The sequence below is a fragment of the Mastomys coucha genome, unplaced genomic scaffold (assembly GCF_008632895.1).
Source record: "Mastomys coucha isolate ucsf_1 unplaced genomic scaffold, UCSF_Mcou_1 pScaffold16, whole genome shotgun sequence".
Classification (NCBI taxonomy): Eukaryota; Metazoa; Chordata; class Mammalia; order Rodentia; family Muridae; genus Mastomys; species Mastomys coucha.
In genome coordinates this window covers 55837918-55855724 of record NW_022196898.1, presented here as the reverse complement: position 1 = coordinate 55855724, position 17807 = coordinate 55837918, and the positions used below count along the sequence as shown (strand labels likewise).

At 47.3% G+C, this 17807-nt stretch overlaps 2 protein-coding genes across 4 annotated transcripts in view; both read right to left on the bottom strand.

Annotated features, from left to right (window-relative positions):
* LOC116093603 overlaps positions 1-7813 on the bottom strand; it is an 81058-nt gene extending 73245 nt beyond the window's left edge. Inside the window, exon 1 of one of the 2 annotated variants that reach the window (XM_031375146.1) lies at positions 7685-7813. The gene's annotated coding sequence lies outside the window, so the exon portion shown is untranslated. Of the gene's footprint in view, positions 1-545; positions 700-7684 lie in introns of those variants that run through there. The other variant, XM_031375147.1, reaches the window with a different exon arrangement.
* Positions 1-17807, bottom strand: part of Eps8l3 (EPS8 like 3) — a 201485-nt gene that overhangs the window by 118460 nt on the left and 65218 nt on the right. The window lies entirely within an intron of this gene.

Here is a 17807-nt window from a genome sequence, read left to right as displayed (position 1 = left end):
ATAAGGGTCATGATAAAATATGAATTTAAATAAAAGCATTTAGCCATTGTGTGATAATCCCTCAACAAGGATCAGAAAGAACACCGTGGCAGGTAGAAGATTCACGTGACCTTGGCCAGGATGATGACAAAGCTGGGCATTCTCAGGCCAGAATCCCAAGGGAGAGGAAAGCTGTTGTATCCATGTTTGGGGTTGTGCAAGGGGGTGCGACAAAGAACTTGTGTTTTAGAGGAGACTCTGAGCTATGAGAGAGGGCAATGAATAAAGAAGGTGGGCTTCAGACTGAGGAAGAAGAGGGCCGAGAGCTCAAAAAAGAAAATGTGTTGAAAAGAGATGATGGGGATCTAGAAAGATGTCAGGATGATTAATTTCAGAGCTGAGGGAGTTCTGGGTAGAAAGTATAATGGGAAAAGGCCATGATGCAGTAGGATACACCAAATATCTAAAAGGCTAGGGTGTGGGCTGGACCACTGAGGTCATCCATGATGACAGCAGAGCCTCCGTGTGTCCTTTGCACTCTCCCCAACTCTCCTGAAGTCCCTCACCTCTCTGTCGTTAAGCGTTAAGAGTTGCTGTGGTGGTGGGTGGGCAAAAAGAGGGAGTGGTGGCTAAAACTGGGTGAGGTCTGTGAAACATTTTCACAGGATAAAAAGATGGCATTTGGGCTGTCGAGATGGCTCAGCGGGTAAGAGCACTGACTGCTCTTCTGAAGGCCCTGAGTTCAGATCCCAGCAACCACATGGTGGCTCACAACCAACCGTAATGAGATCTGATGCTCTCTTCTGGTGCGTCTGAAGACAGCTACAGTGAATTACGCTGGAGTGAGCAGAGCCAGCAGAGGTCCTGAGTTCAGTTCCCAACAGCCACACACATGATAGCTCATGGCCATCTGTAGAGCTACAGTGTACTCATACACATAAAAATAAATAAAATAAATCTTTTTTTAAAAAAGATGGCATTTGTGTAAGCTTTGAATTCCTTTAAACACTCAAGGCAGAAGGCATCCATAGCTTATGATCAAGATGCCCTGCAACTAAAGATGACTTCTAAAACTCTTCTATCCTCATTGTGATGTCAAAGTCTAAGGATTACTTCCCTGATAACAGCTCAGAATGCCAAGCTATGTCTCTCTTCCCTGGCCGTGACAGCTGCCCTTCTGTGCCCCCTCAGCCAACAGATTAGACAACACTGTCTCACTTCCCATATCCAGTTGCCACTAATTTTGCTTCTGTCTTTCTATTCTCGCTGTCCTCTATTTCCGAACATTACAACACTTTCCTAACAGACTTCTCAGCTCATTCCCTACTGGCCTCTTCGTCACTCCCAAGAGGGCAGAGGCACAGAGGCAGGAGGCAGGAGGCAGGAGGCAGGAGGCAACTCCATTAGTGAGTCATTCCCCAAATAGACCCATCACGTCACTATCAGTTTAATCTTCCTCAATTTCTGTCCCTTTCTTAAAATTTCTCAGAGGAACTCCGAGTTTATAGAACAAAGAACAGACTCACTGGCAGGCTCCTCGCTCTGAGGAGAGGGTTCCTTGCCCCGATCTTCTTCTGTTCCTTCTTCTAGGCACTATGCACCAAATCTCTAGTAAACCATACACACACTGGCTCTGAGCCTTTGCCCCTGCTATCCTCCCCTCCCATCCCCCGGGGATGCCCTTGGCCTGTTGTTCTTGAGAACCTGGATAACTTCAAGGTCTGCCTGCTAGTATAGTTCTCCTGCCTCTTTTGATCCTCATTATTCGGAATTAATCATTTCTTCTTCTCCAACAAAGCAAGTGTGCTGCCAGTGTCTCTGGTATGTATTACAGTAAGAGTCATGTTGAACTTATTCTGAAAACGTGCTCAATTGTGTAAGACACCAAGGAGACAATAGATAGCAGCTGTTCCCTCTAGATACTCAAGCTCTGACTGGGATACAGAGATGGGTGCCGATAGGCTGAAAGGTAACAAGGAAGCCTGGTAGTATGTATGGTGGCAAGTGAAGGACACACAGACAGGGCTTAGAGAGGATGTCTTGGAACTGTAAGCCAAGGCCAGAAGGAGGAGCGGCCTGCTTTTCAGGTACTTCTAGGATAGAAAGGACTTACTGGTTTCAATGGCTCCCTCCCCAAATACAACCTACATTCTTCAAGTTCAGGGACATGTTTTACCGATTATTTAGTCCCATATTGGAGGAGTTCTCAGGGGCCATAGGGATGTGTCTGGGCTTTCCCCAAAGGCTAACAAAGAATTGAACACCCAAGGATCAAAGAGAGTAAGAAGGGGTTTAAAACAAGTGTTTATTGAACCTAAAGCAAAGGTCAGAAAGCATCTTGTTAGGAAGGGTTGGGTCTCCAGAGCAGTAGACAAGTGTAGTCTAGGGTAGTCTTTTATAGAACCCATGGGCTCTCTCTGTTTTGGTAGCCCTTTTTATCTTTCTCTGTTCTCTCCTGCCCTCTCTCATTATTCCCTCTCTTTTGCCTCCATGTTCTTAGCTCAGGCAGATAACAAATAGTAAGGCGGTACCCCAGCTTCAAAGTGGAGATGTTGCCACTCTGCATAGTCTAGCTGCTACGTGGGAATGCTATCTTCTTTTTCCTTCTAACTTCTCCCCTGAATGCCTATCCTATGCTAACTCCACACCTGCAGCCCAGCCCAGAGCTGGCATTCATGGAAGCACTTATGTCACTGTTAGGATGAGCCTGGGAGCTACTGAATGGCAGAAGCCACGATATCCTCATTCTCTGTTCTTCCCCATTCAGTACCTTGTTCTGAGGCCTGGCAGAGACATCAGTTGATGAAATGAATTAAGAGACTGCTCTGAGAAGTAGCAGGTGCTCTGAGACCCATGAGTCAACAGCTGGCCTGGGACATGTCTCAGACTAGACACATACTCAAGATTCATGTAGCTGCTGTCTAGACCCTAGACACCAGCCAGTAGACACTTACTCTACCAGGTCCCTGAGGCTTCTGCTTAACCAAATCTTCACAGCTGAGCCTCTGCAGGGCCAGGAGGAAGAAAAGAATACTTAGAGCAGGCAGAGGCAGGGTGAAGGACTGCGTGAGTGTGCTGGAGTGACTCCTGTGAGGCCCCCTGATATGTGCCAGCAGGGTCTGAGCAAAAGCCTCCTCCCTAGCCAGAAACAGGGACCCTCAGGGCACTGAGGGCTGTAGTTTCAACAGCCTGGGAGTCAGCAGCTAACCTGAAGAGGGGCCATTCTCTAAGAGTGGCCTCCAAAGGCAACAGCGAGGCAATTGTGGGGAGAAAATCTGATCTAAGGTGTGTGTGTGTGTGTGTGTGTGTGTGTGTTTGGGGAGAGGGATCAGTATGGGAAAGGTAAAAGCATCAAAGTAAAGGCTAGGATGTGTCCTGAATTCCTAGGCTAAGGAAAATCCCACCAAGGCTCTAGTCTTCCTATCAGGAAGTGGGGAATTCCCAGAAGCTTGAGGAACAAGCAAACTGCAAAGATTCCAAGGGGAGGCTTTCAGTAGCAAGGGCCCTCCCCTCCAGAGGCAAGTCCCTGCTTTTCCCCTGGAAATTGACCTTGCGTACCAGACTGTCCCTTAGAGGACCAGAATGTAGTTCAATGCTTCTCCATTCTCAGAGGGGAGTCTTGGCAGACTCTCTCAGCTCCCTATAAGCCAGATCCCTCTCCCTGGCTCCTCAGGGTCTTCTAATTTCTTTCAGAGCCTATCTCCCTGACTATTTCCTCCTCTGGCTATTTTTCCTTCATCACACTCACCTACACAGGAAAAAGTCTGAAAAGAGGACCCAGGGTTTGTTTTTCTTTCTCTGGTCTGGGCACATCCCCAGAGTGGCAGCAAGATTCAGGAACACCTGGCTTGTGCTCTCCGATGTTGCTGCCATGAGCTCTGTCTTGGGACTAGTCTCCAAACTGTTCGAGTCCATACATGCTCCTCTGTACCCTAGGGATGCCCTTCACAGCTGGCATCATCAAGGCTCTGCCAGTTTGCCATAGATATCTTTACTGGGTTCAGGGAAAACTTAGAGGAGAAGACCTATGAACAGAGACCTGGAAATGGTGATGGAGAGAGAAGATGGGAACTTTGGGAAACTTAGAGGAGAAGACCTATGAACAGAGACCTGGAAATGGTGATGGAGAGAGAAGATGGGAACTTTGGGAGGAGAAGACCTATGAACAGGGACCTGGAAATGGTGATGGAGAGAGAAGATGGGAACTTTGGGAGAGGCTTTCCAGCAGAAGGTGCTGTCAGGCAAGGGTAGCTGGGAGGTTGAGAGAATGAAGTCAGAGATCCCCGAGGGCCTCATCTCTTCAGAGAGCTCGCTTTTTGGTCTAAGTGTCAGTCTTGAGCAGGGAAGTAACATGATCCGAGTCATACTTTTGAAGGATTTCTCTGTATGGAGAATTCCCTGCCAAAACCAGCTGTTGTAGTTATCCAGCACCACCATTGGCCATCACTGCAAACTCATCCACACCTCCCTTCTTCTAATCCAATCACAGGCTTCTCCCTCATAGGACTGGACTGGGGAAAGGTGTCCTGGGTTCTGCCCTAAGGAGGGATTTCACACTAGAGCTATGAAGCATCTGATGCTACACAGTCACTTCTCAATAAATCTGAGTAGCCAGGGGTCCTGTGAAAGCACAAAATGCAAACTCTTTTTAAGCTAGGTGCCCAAGGACAACCCTCTGAATGGTCCGCCTCTCACCTTCCTCCTAGTATCTGAGGTGTCGGCATCATGACTACCACACTGTAGCCCAGGAACTCTCTCCCCCCTCTGCCCAGACACCCGCTGCCATGCTTCTCCCTGACTCTAGTGCAGGTGCACACCCCTATCAGCCAAGTTGCTTTTGGTCAGCATTTGCCTGGGGATCCACTCAGAGCACTCCTCAGATACCTGCTCAGTGGAGGGGAGTAGACCAAGAACTTGGCTGAGGGAAGTTGAATTCTAATGTGGGAAATAGAAAAACATGCCAGAAAACTTTATGATTGTCTGTTTTGGAGTTATAAATGAATATGGGGTAAGGGACAAAGGGAGAGCTAGCCAGAACCCTGAATCCTTATAACTGCAGACATTCCTCAGCCTCAGACCCCAATGTCCAGCAACATACTGCACTCCTCCAGCTACCAATCTGTCAGACGTTACTAGTAGGTCTACAATTGAACTCTTCTTACTTGCTCTTCTTTATCTTTTCTACTGCTGCTTTTTGTAGTACTAGAGTAGAGAATCAACATAGGACCTTATCCAGGCTAAGTGAGTGCTCTACTGCTGAACTGTATTCTTGCCTCATTAACCAGTCTCTTAATCCCTAAACCAGCTCCTCTAACTAACCCCTAGTCTACTCTATCCATGATGGTAAGCTCTACATGGTCCTGGCTGTTCTCCCTTTACCACACACTCCTGGTAATCAATCTCACCCATCAACACCCCTTTAAAGGGCTTTTAAATCTCCACTCTTTCTGAATCAGGCCCTTATCACTATCATGATGACCATGAATGGCCAGGACATCGTCACTGATGAGCCTTTGATAGTTCCCTGGTTGTAAACATGATCATTCACAGAGAAAGTTGAGTAACGAAAGCAGAATGCAGTATGCTGGGAAGAGCTAGGCACAGTGAGCTGGGGAGGTAATCTCAGAGACCTAGACACTTGTTCTGAACTGGCCTTCAGGCAGCTCAAACAGATACGTTCATGTTTGAGCTGACCATCCTCCTGCCTCAGGAACTGCTTGATCAAAACCAGGAAGCCATGCTTGTCCCTCCTCACCACCCCACACCTCGGCAACCACCAGTCCTCTTTGCTGGATCTCTCTTTCTTGCCTTTGCTCTCCCACATCACTTGGAGTAAGCCACCAATGCTTCCATGTACCCTCCAAGGCACCTTCCAGCCCTCTTCTAGCCTGTGCTCTAGAGTGACTGCAGTCACTCTAGAATTTCCAAGGTGCAAACCTGTTCATTTCAAGTCACTGCTACCAATTCTTCATTGACTTCTTGCGACTCTTTGGTTAGCTTGCTAACTACAAAAGGCCCCTGGGTAGCCCAACCTCTCACTCCAGTTTATACACTCTACTCCAGACTGTCACAGTCTTTCCGTTCCTAGAGTGCATCGTCTTCCTACTTTCTCTTCCTCCTGTCAACACCCTTGCTGCCTCCTTCTTGCCCTGGTTCCCTTGCCTACCCTTCTACGCATGCCACAATCATTCAGCAGAGGTGTTCCTTCCTCCAGTCATCTTCTCTGATCTCTATCCAGGCTGAGGAAGGTATTTCTCCCCATACATCAGCAGAGTCCCCCTATGACACTTGCTACCTTGCAAGTGTGTGGGAATCTGCTCCTCAGGCCTGGGCAGCTCGGAGAATGTGTGTCTAGCATGAATTAAGCAGGATCTTCTGAGAAAGGCATTGGTCTGGCACATGCAAGCTCAATGGTGTCTCCCCTCCCTGGAAATAAGGCCTCAAATTTATGATCCCCCTACCTTAACCTCCTCAGCACTGAAATGACAGGCATGTTTCATCATATCTGACCAATAGATAGTTTTCTAATAGATGGGTGAGTGACATGAGGGTGGAAGAGTGTGGGCTCTGGGTGTATCTGGAAAGCATGATGTATTCCAGAGAAGGAAGCAATGTAGAAAGGCAGCCTGATAAAGGTACAAGTGTGGGGTACAAATGTGCACCAATGTCACATTCAGAATGCAAGAGGCCAACCTACTGGGGCAAAGGTCATAAGGTAAAGGGTGATGAGGGCAGGTGTTAAAGTCAAGCTAAGGTATTTGAGCTTTATCACAAAAGCATTACAGAGCATTGCACCCAGGATGTGGCACAGGCAGAGCCATATTTAAGGACATCAGTCTACACCAGCCTACAGTCTGACTTGTGCGGGGAGAGGGGAGGAATTTGAAGAGCATTTCTATTCTGATGGTCAGCAGAGCTCCTTCTTCAGAGTTGCAGAGCCAGAAGACTTTTCTGCAGCTGCAAAATCCTAGCCATTTTGATGGTGGCGGGAAGGCGAGCTCTTTTTGCCAGCACTTGCTCCTCAACTGGGCAGAGGTAGACTGCCCTTCCTGATGACTCACACTGGAAGGGTCAGCTCCCAGCGTAATGTCATTGTTGACAAGAAGAGGGGCCAGGCTTTTCCATCTCCAGCCAGCTTTTTGGGTACAAGACAGCAACACAAGACAACAAAGTGTGTGGACCGGAGAAGATGCACATCATGCCACCGCCTACACACTTGGACCCACAGTGTCATGTGTCAGCTGGCCTAACAGTTGTTGGTGACTCAGGCAGCTGTAGAGACTCTCAAGAAATGATGTAAGGGCCAGGAAGGAGAAAGCAGGGCCGCTTCCCCTCTAGCCTCAGGCAAGGGAGCAAGGTAGGGCCTCCAAGCAACAGTGGTTACCAGACCCATGTCTGGAAGAGCACGAGAGTCAGTAAGTGTAACTTAATTGGGGACAACTGGTGAAGCTTCCTTGGAAGTAAGAAGTGAAGAAAGGAAAAAGAGACATATTCTCTCAGAAGGCCATGGACCAGAACCACTTTGAAAAAGCCATCACTGATGAAGGAGCTGCAAGCAGGCCCTTGACAGGCTGGCTGCAGCTCCAACTGTCAACGTTTATAATTTGTTACAAGCCTGATCTCACATGGGTGGCCTTCCTGGGCTAGGCCATCCTCGAAGTCTGTATGAGCAGAAAAAGCAAAACAATGAGAGAAGGCTACAGACCTGAGAGGCAAGGAAGAAAGTGGGCCTGGAGCATCTTCAGGGCCCAGAATCCACATGCACACATGCATGTTCTCAATCAGCTGTGAATCTCTTCCCTGTGGCTGTGATGTCCAACTGCCTGGTACAGGAGGCAGGGGTATCTAGGCTTTCCTCACCTGTGGAAGGCAGGAAGGGAAGGCTCTGGATTAAGGTAGTGAGTTAGCTGGCCTCAGCAAGCCTAGGACTTAAGGGAAAATGTGGAGCATAAAAATTATTCCATATCTAGGCAGATGACTAAGACACTGAGAGAAAGAAAGATCCTGGGAGAAGGGCTGAGGGTCAAGAGGAAGGAAGAAGCACCGCCTCCTGCAGCCATTGCTATGCACACGTCCCTCCGGTCCATTGCTCTTCCTCCCTGCTCTCCTCTCCCCCTTTGAGTTCCTCCTGGCCTTTCCCACATCATTCTGCTGCTGGTGTAGAGCTAGGCTGGCAGCACCAATGAGAAGCATACAGCTTGTCCTCTGCCTGGAGTCCTCTTTTTTTGGTGACAGCCACAGAGCTGGCTCCTTCTGGTCACCCTGGTCTTGGCTTTCATGTCACACCCTCCAAGATGCCTTCCCTGACTTCTCCTTTGATTTAGCTAGTGCTGGTGACACTGCTGTTCCATGCAGCACTCACTGCTACCTGGTATTATTCTCTGTTTCCTCATTTTGTTTTTCTTGTGTCTCTTCATGCAGAATGGACACTCCTGGGGCGCAGGGACCTTGTCTGTGTTCTATGTGGTTATATTCCCAGAACAGAGAGCAACACCTGATTTCAAGCAGGTGCTCACAATGTGTAGTTTATTTGTGAGTAATAGCAGCTAGTGTTTGTTGAGTGCTCGCTGCATGTCAAGCACTTTTTTCATGTGTGGCCTCTAGAGTTGGCAAACTGTGAGCTTCAAAGCAAACATGGCTCTCTGAAAGTTTTCACAAGTAAATCTTACTAGAACACACCCATTCCTCTATGTGCTGTCTACAGCTCCTTGGCGATACAAAGATACAGCTGAGTGGTTGATACAAGGACAGAGCATGGCCAACAAGCTAAAACTGTTTACAGCCTGGCACTTCACAGAGAAGTGCTGGCCCTGCACTGGCTCACTTAACCCCCATCAGCAGCACCAAGATCACTGCTGTGATCGCTGCCATTTTACAAGTAAGGCCACCAAGGCACAGAGAGCATGGCACAGGGCACAGAGTTACTAAGTGTGCAGGCTGAATTTGGACCCAGATAGTTTTGATCTATGCTCCTTGATAGCTACAATGTTCCCTGATTTTTCTAGGAATAATGAAGGGGGAGGGGAACTGAGCTTATCTTAGATTTTGGGAAGTAGTATATAAGAAGACATGGAGAATAAAGAACCCCGTGGCAACAGGGCCCTTAGAATGCTAAACCATTAGAAAACGTTCATTGTTCTGGAATTTTGTTGTTTAGGTATTATCATCATTATCATCATCATCATCATCACTGGTTTGTTCACTATAAAGACAGAGTTTCGTTATATAGCCTGGGCTAATCTTAAATGCTCATTCCCCCTGCCTCAGTCTCCCAAGTGCTAGGATGCCTGATGTGTTCCACCATATCTGAGTTTGGGCCACTGATTTGTTTTATTAGGTTGTTTGTTTGTTTGTCTGTTTGCTTGTTTTTAACCATTCCTGGGGAACAGACCCAAGGACTGACACACGGCAGTCAAATGAGTTGTATTGCCAAGTTGGGTCATTGGTTTTAGCTTGACCCTCTTTCGAGACCAGAACCTCTCAGAGTCTCTCTGCTGGAGCAGAAGCCCCACCCCTAGATAGGAACAGAGGTACCCTCTTCCTTCACTGTGAAAATCAAGTGCCAAATATCCTTTATTTAGGACTTGGGATGCCAACATTTTCTTTAAATCTTCGATGCCTGGTTTGCCCTGCCTACATAAAAACCAAGGTTCTAGTGGTCTCTGATGTGCAGTTGATGTACTATTTTTAAACTTGTTTTTGTAGACACACACACACACACACACACACACACACACACACACAAGCTTCTAGAGGCCACTGTTTGAGCATGTTTGAGAACTTCTCATTCCTCCGATGTTGAAATGTGGATGCAATTCAATTCTGTGGTTACAGAAACCCAGAATTAGAGACTCGGGTGGATAAACTGCAGTCTCAGAAACACAGCCCCACACAGAAAGCCTCCCAGAACCACTGCAACTTTCTCATGGACTCTAGAAATGCAAAGAAAGCAGCTGGTGGGGAGGATTCAGCAAGCTGCAGGGGAGGGGGAGGGAGAGGCGGGGAGGGGTCGGGGTAGGGTTGAGCCTGGGATGGCCTTCTAGGTGGAGAGTTCTGGAAGACGTACCAGAGCAGGAAGTGGGGAAGCACCTTCCCTGGCTTTTGGCTTGGAAGGCTGCTTTAAGATTTACCAGGCACTTTCAGATTTCGTGAAACATTTTCCCATGACAAGTTTCTGAGAGGAGATTTATTTCTATCCCAACACTGATGTTACACAGTTGGGTGAGAGTCACACAGTTAGGGGCACCAGGTGGGAGGGGACTGACTTCCTTCCTTTGGGACAGGTTCCTTGATCCTTTGGAATAATCTCTGAGGGCTCTCTGGGAGGCCTGATACAGGGACATCAGGTGAGGTCTTAGCTATTTCAATTAATTTGTCTATCTCATTCTCTGGTATAGCTCAGTGCCAAACACCTGGCCCAGAGAAGGTCCCCAATAGACATGTATGCAGGGAAATGAAATGTCAATTCCTGTTCTAGAAGTGTCCTTACCCTGGTGGAGGTGGTACGACAGGTGCAGACATAAGGCTAAAATAACCCGAACCATAAAGAGCCCCAGAAAAGATATAGTATGCCCCGGGGCTCCAACAAAGACACTGCCATAGGGGTTGCAGAAATGGGATCTTATGGGAGGGCACAGCAGCAAAGAGCCTTGCACTGGGTTGCCTCCAGTATGGAGAAGGCATCATGGAGCACCTGCATGGCCAGCCTCTACCACCCTGCCGATGCCTCCAGCCATCTGTCTTAGACTCGGCCACATACAACCTCTCTTCCTGCTGCCCCTTGTCTCTGTTACTCACTTTCCCTGGCATACTCTGCTTCTCTGCCTTTCTCTTGTTCCTTGGTTTACCCAACTCTAGAAACTTACATTGCAAGCTGTCCCTTATCTGTGCCCCTTAGATGATGGATCGCAGTAATTGCCTGTTTGCTTGTCTAATTGCCTGCAGCCCCACAGGACTGTAACCTTCTTGACAGTAGACTGGCTATCTCTATATTTGGGAGATTCCAGCAATTAACCTTGAGTAAACGTCAGCCAAGACATAGTAAACATTTAGTGAGGCTGTGGCCAATGGGCAAGTATCCAACATATGTGAGGTCTAAGGATATGTAATACAAGGAAAGGCTGCAGCTGAAGGTTGGGACCAGTCTACAAGTGTCAACACTGGTGAGTGAGTGAGTGAGTGACAGCCATACGGAGGGGTAGCATGGAGCAAAGGCAGATCAAGAGTGAATCTTGGTGCACAAACAGGTCTCTAGAGCCTCTGGAGGAGCCTGGGCATGAACACTGGGTCACAGACAGTGTGAATTACAGACCTGCAGATTTACTATTCTGCCAGAATTTATAATTTCACCCAAGTAGTAGAGGGCCTGTGACAAGCATGTGACTCTTCAGCAAGGCTGGGGCAAGCCACAGAGAGATGGGATGGCCAGAGCTCTCCTTTGAAGCCAGAGAAGTGAAAAGTAATCTACAATATTTGGAAATGACTTGAGCTCTTGGACTTCATCCATCCATCTACTTGGCAAAACTTTATTAAGCACAAATAAGTAGAATGAGTTCTATGGGAGATAAAAAGCTGCCTTGGGGGATGGAGAGAGGGCTCCGTCCGTAAAGTGGAAAGTGCCGTTCCTCAGTTACTCCTCACCATATTTTATGAATCAATATCGAAGGGCAGTATCCTAGTCTCAAAAATATTTGCTGAATGAATGGCTGGATTGGATCCTGCCATGTGACCCATGACTTCCCAGCAGTCTGCAAAGGAAAGTCAAATGTCACACGGTTGACCTGTAGGTGCAGTTAATGGTGTTGACACTGTCTCTGACCCACCAGCTCCAGTTATTCCAGAGTCTTTGCATCACTTAGAGCCCTCCACGAGGCTACCACCTTCTCCTGACTCTGCATGCTGCTGCCTCTCTCTACAATGCTTGTCAGGAAGCATTTCTGTCTCTTTCTACTCAAGCGCCTCTCAGAATGTGAGAACAATGTGTTACAGGGTGGCCTCATCTTCTGTGAGCTCTCTGGGAGTTAGGATGAGTCTGGATTCCCCCTCTAGTGTGTAGGGCCTTCCAAAGGGTACTCAAGCAACACTTGTTAAGTGAATGATGTGGGTGGTAAAGGGAGACTGAGTGCCCGAGGTCCCAGGAGCTCACTTTGACAGCTGCAGTTCCCTCTTGCAAAAAAGAGTGTTGAGTGAATGGCCTGGAGGCATAAAGTATCCAAGCTGATGTAAATCTAGAATAGAGAAGCCCCTGAAACTTGGCTTTAGGAAGGTCTCCCTCTTGGAAGCTGGAAGTTTTACTATTTTTTTTAGCTTTAAAAACTAGGCGTATGATCCACAGTTTTATTTTTGAAACTCTAGGAAGAACAGGAATATGGTTTCTATTGTTGTGTTCTAAAAATACATTTTCTAATCTTCTGTTTGCTTCACAATAAGCTAGCTTTGGCATGATACTCTCCTTGCAGAAGTGAAATCACAGTGTAAAGAACCAGTTACTCTATGAGCTTTAAGGGAAGCAGATATCTGACCTAAGCCGGGGTGAAAGGAAGGGAACCGGGCTCTAGGCCATTCCAGCTCTAGAGAAGGCCCAGAGCCAGCAAGAGCTTCAGGCCTCAGAATTAGTTTTGGTATTTCAAGAAAGTTGACACCAGAGGCCAGGGTCAACCCTCCTCAGTCAATTAGCAAATATTTACTGAGTAATTACAGCATGGAGAGCTATGGCAGAGAGGAATGTAAGATGTATGCACTCCTGGTTTGCTTTTGGTGGTGTGTTCTTTTGGACAACACCATTGCCATGATTTCAAGGTAAAACTGTAGCTAGAAGTCACTGGGGTCCCAGTCTATAAGAAGGGCCCCAGGATATACTTCTTTGACTTTCTATCATGCTTGGAGACAAGCTGTACAGCTTCTACCTAATGAATGAGGAAACTGAAGCTCCAAAGGGTTTCACACGTTATTCCTGGCCTCACAGAACAGAAGATCTGGGATCTGAGGGTAGATAGCGCTGGTTTTAGAGAACACTGGCACATTGCTTCCAAGGCAACAGAGCATTTTCTGGTAAATTTACAATTTGATCTGATCACTAACATGAGATTCAGATTATGATGATCCTCATTTTTACACACACACAAAAAAAAAAACCCTGAAGCTTGGAAAGTTCAACTCATCAAACGTCCCTCTGAGTAGGTAGATAAGGTTAAGATTCCGGCTGAAGCCAAATCTTCAATTCCTGCTGCTACATTATAGAAGGGACTGCTTATCCACTCCGGGTCCCTCAGCTACTTCTAGCCCAGAGTGCTATGATGAATCCTAAAAGACATCTAATTCCCATAACACAGTTCTTACCTAACAGCCCCAAAGGCCAACAGACCGTGCAGTAGCCATGCCTGGACTTTGCCTCAGGCTCTCCTGGGAAGAGGAAAGGTTGCTCCAGGGTGAATGGCCTGTTGCTCTAGTGTTCAGCAGCCCAGAGTTGCACGCCAGCATGGAAGGGGAAGGACTGAGAGCTGTTTACGGCTCCAACAATCAGGAGGCTTTCTAATGAATAAACAAAATGGTCCAGTGTGCTCAGAAAAAAAGAGGTTCTCAAGAAACAGAGTGCTCCTGACAGCAACTCTGAAAGTTCTACACCAAGGAGTGGGGACAAATACCTTTCCACTCCTCTTGTCTGCAGGACTAAGCCCATACCCTAGGTCCTTGGTCCCCAAAGCAGGGTTCCCCCTCACACATGATATCCAGAAGTGGAATTCCTGGCTACACCTTGTCCTGGCCACATAATCTCTTCCCCAGTATTCCTTGGTTGAAGAGGCCATAGTGGAACCTCTCTAGAATCCTTCCTTTAGGGAAGTAGGGGTGGCCCTGCTTGAACAGCAGACATCATACCCTTTTAGCCTCAGCAATCCTTCAATAATGATAGCTCTGCCTCACTGGACCTACTGTGGTCCAGTGATGATGGGCATTGTGCAGAAAACTCAACTGCTCTTCTTAACAGCTTTGTTTTTTTTGTTTGTTTGGTTGGTTGGTTTGGTTTGGTTTGTTTTTTGTTTTGTTTTGTTTGTTTGTTTGTTTGTGGTCTTTTCAAGACAGGGATTTTCTGTGTAGCCCTGGCTGTCCTGGAACTCACTCCATAGACCAGGCTGGCCTTGAACTCAGAAATCCACCTGCCTCTGCCTCCCAAGTGCTGGGATTAAAGGTGTGCCCCACCACCGCCCGGCCTCATAACAGCTTTGTAAGGAAGGTGCTATTGGGTATCCTTATTGTATAAATGGGGAAACAGGATCATGCACAGAGCTAGCATGGGGGGAGATTTTAACTCAGGCATGCTGATGCGTAGCTAATGGTCTTCCTTGCCATATTTCACCTCAGAGGAGTGTTATGACATTTCTTTTTCCCAGGGGAGAGAGGGCCAGCACTAGCAAACTGAAAAGAGAATTTTCAGCTGGCTGAAGGTCCTAGGGCTGACTGGCCTGGGAAACCAAAAAGATAAGTGGGTTAGAATCTCTTAGTACTTGAAGGGGGCAACCCCAGCGTGTATCTTCTGGTCCTCACTCTCCTCTTGATTCTTCTACTTAACACTAAGCAAAACAGCCTAGAAGAACCAAGGCAAGGAAATCATATGACATAAAAACAGAGCTATCTGTGCCCTCTGGCTGCCTCTGACTTGAACTCTTCCAATTCTCTGCCCTGTTGAGGACTTCTGGTTGCATTGGGTGACTTTGGGTGCTGGGACATTTCTTCACCATCACTGTCTCTTGTTAAATTGTCCCTTGACATATCTGCCCCGGTGAGCAGGAAAGACATACAATTCACCTGACCATGAAGAAGCAGAGGCCAGCACTCGGCAGGCACTCAGAAATGTTTATTGCACTAGCGGACAAGTTCCTCATGTCCTCGTTCCAGGTAATTCTCTGCTTCATTTGCTCCGAAACCACACAAGACCAAGGATATGAAGCAAGCTTGGTGCATGGCCTAGACAACAACAGACATGCCTTCCTCTTAGTGATCCTCTTTTTCCAAAGAAGGTTGGAAACTCTCAGGAAAGTTCCTCTGTCGGGGATTTTGACTTTAAACTCTGTGGAGGGCACTGCATAAGACAAAATTGAAGCTGGGCAGTGATGGCCCATGCCTTTAATCCCAGCACTTGGGAGGCAGAGGCAGGGGGATTTCTAAGTTCGAAGCCAGCCTGGTCTACAGAGTGAATTCTAGGACAGCCAGGGCTACACAGAGAAACCCTGTCTCAAAAAACAAAACAAAACAAATTTTAAAAAAGACAAAATTGAACTGTAAATAAACTGCATCTTAATTTTGGGTTAGATTCATCCAGATTACTCCTGGAGCCTGGAGAAACAGCTGGGCTGGTGAGGAGACAGGCCTCCTAGCAGAGGAAAAAGCCTGCCCTCCGAGGGCAAGCCTCCTACACCATGAGCCTGGAAGCCAGCAAGTCTTTTGGTAATGACAGGAACAAGGGAAAAGGCTGGCGTCCTCACAAGGGGGAGAGATGGGCTAGGGAAACGTTGGTAGCTTCTCCAAATATCAACTACTGGCACTTTGTAACTTTTAAATCCAAAGTCTACTGTAGCCCTAAGCACCAGAAGGTTAGAAGCTACCATTCCCATTTAAATGATGGAGAAACTGGGTCCTGAGGGGTCCTTCCATTATGTCTGCTTTGCAGATGCAATTTAAAGGGCAGTGGGCAGTACCAGAGATCACATGGAGACCTGGTTAATCTGGTGTGTATGTGTATGTGTGTGTGGGGGGGCATCTAACACATTCTGACCTTTGTGCCAAGAACACTGAGATTCAGAACAGCATTCTACAACCCCAGGCTGTAGTACCTATCCTGATTTACTTCCATGGACCCACTTTTGTAGAAAAGAGGAGGACAAGGAAAGACAAGGGTGGAAAAAAGAAGAGATACACTGCAGTGGGGGGAGCACCCTGTGTGATAACAGTCAATTTGCTAGAAAGATCTTCAGAGGAAGTTGCCTGACAAATCATTTCAGAACAATCTACAAATGAGGTTTCCTCCCATTTCCTGCCACCCATCTTAATTTCTCTCATTTCACTCACCCTTGCCTTGGTTTATTGTTCTATCAAGGAGGATCTCTCCCAAAATCCCTCTGCCCTTCCCCAGGGTCAGCTGAGTGCTGTCTCCTTGGTGATGCTGCAATCTGGAAATCCCTGGAACCCCAAATCGCACACAGCGCCAACTTCTGCTCTGCCTTCCCCCGGGGCCCGGCTCCGGACATGACGCTCCCAGTAGTCAGCATGGAAGACTGCAGATGATCTGATGGATCATATGGAGCCCAGGGTCCTCTCATTCCAGACTTGACTCTCAGTGTCCCCATCCCAGACTCCCATCATTCTTGTAGGATTCTGGAAGAGGTGGCTTAGCCTGTCTGGGTCTCCATTTCCTCATCTAAAGCAGTACAAGGATTTAAAAAGGTTTTAATTTTATGATTCCATCACTTCCCTTTCGTGGAAGGGCTTGCACTGGCCTGTGTGGATTCACAGGACCCTGAAACTCAGTCAAGACTCTGGAGCATCAGGCAGGGGAGGATACCAGAATCAGTCCCTTTGCGTGGTCAGAGGAGAGTACTTGGAGCAGCCACTTTAAACACATCATCACCCTTGTGCATGAGGTAAAGCATGGTTAGTCACCAGAAGTACACTGCTTTATTTTAAAGTAACACAAATAAGCTACAAGTCCCACTTGTGGAAGCCCAGTTATGGATGGTCTTGTTGATTTCTCTGCAGTGCCACATGGATAGAGATTTGCCTTTGGGCAAATGAGGAAAGAAGAAGAGAAAGGATTTGCCTAAAGTTACCCAGCAAGTGAGTGGTCAAGGTGGGACTGACACTGACATTCTGGCACTGACATTCCTAAGTCCACCCCACCACTGTTGTGTCAGGGATTAGAGAATACAGAATGAAAATAATAAAATGGAAGCTGGTGAGATGGTTGGTGGTTAAAGATGTCTGCTACCAGCCTGATAGCCAGAGTTCAACCCCTGGGACCTGCATGGAAGGAGAGACCCAATTCCCACTAGTTCTCCTCTGACTCCATACACAATTGCTTTAGTTTGCCCAACAAGTTGATGGAAGGGAAATCATTGGCTTCGTTTTATAGACTTTGAGGGCAAATATATGTCCATCCATAGCATCTCGTGGCTCACAAATGAGTAGCGGGCCACACAGCTAATGACTGGGCAGAGCTGTCAAGGGCAGAAAGCTTGTAAGTGCTGGGTTCAGGTAAACCCTAGTATGTGGCGGGCTTCAGTAGGATTGGAAGAGGGTTCCAAGCTTTGCACTTATGTGATGGATGGCTGAGCATGTCCTTGTGCTGATGTAGAAGATGCTTGTACTCTTCCAGACTCAGTTTAGCTCTAACTCCAAGCTACATGAGCCTGGGCAGAAACCAGTTTGTAAAGGAGGATGGGACCAGTAAAGTGTGATCTTTTTCTCAGCTACTCTGCAGGCTTATCTTGCTTACATGGTTTCCTCTTGCTTTTTGTCTTAAGAGATATGGTTAGATCTTTATTGTTCCAGACCACAATAAAGAATATTCCACCAAAGAAGGAAGTAAGCCTTAGTCATGTCTCTGGCTAAGTGCTGTCTCTGCATTCCTCTAAGAAGCCCTGAATCCCAGTCACTACCCCAACCCCTCAGGTTCTACTGGCTCACAAATGAGTAGTGGGTCATATTATCATGTTCATTGTTACACCTCCGGGGTCCAGAAGGGGCCTGGCCTGGAGTTAGCAGTGAATATCTGTCAAGTGACTTATCCATTCAATCTGCCCAGTTAACTTAATTCCTATTATGTGCTATGGCTGTTC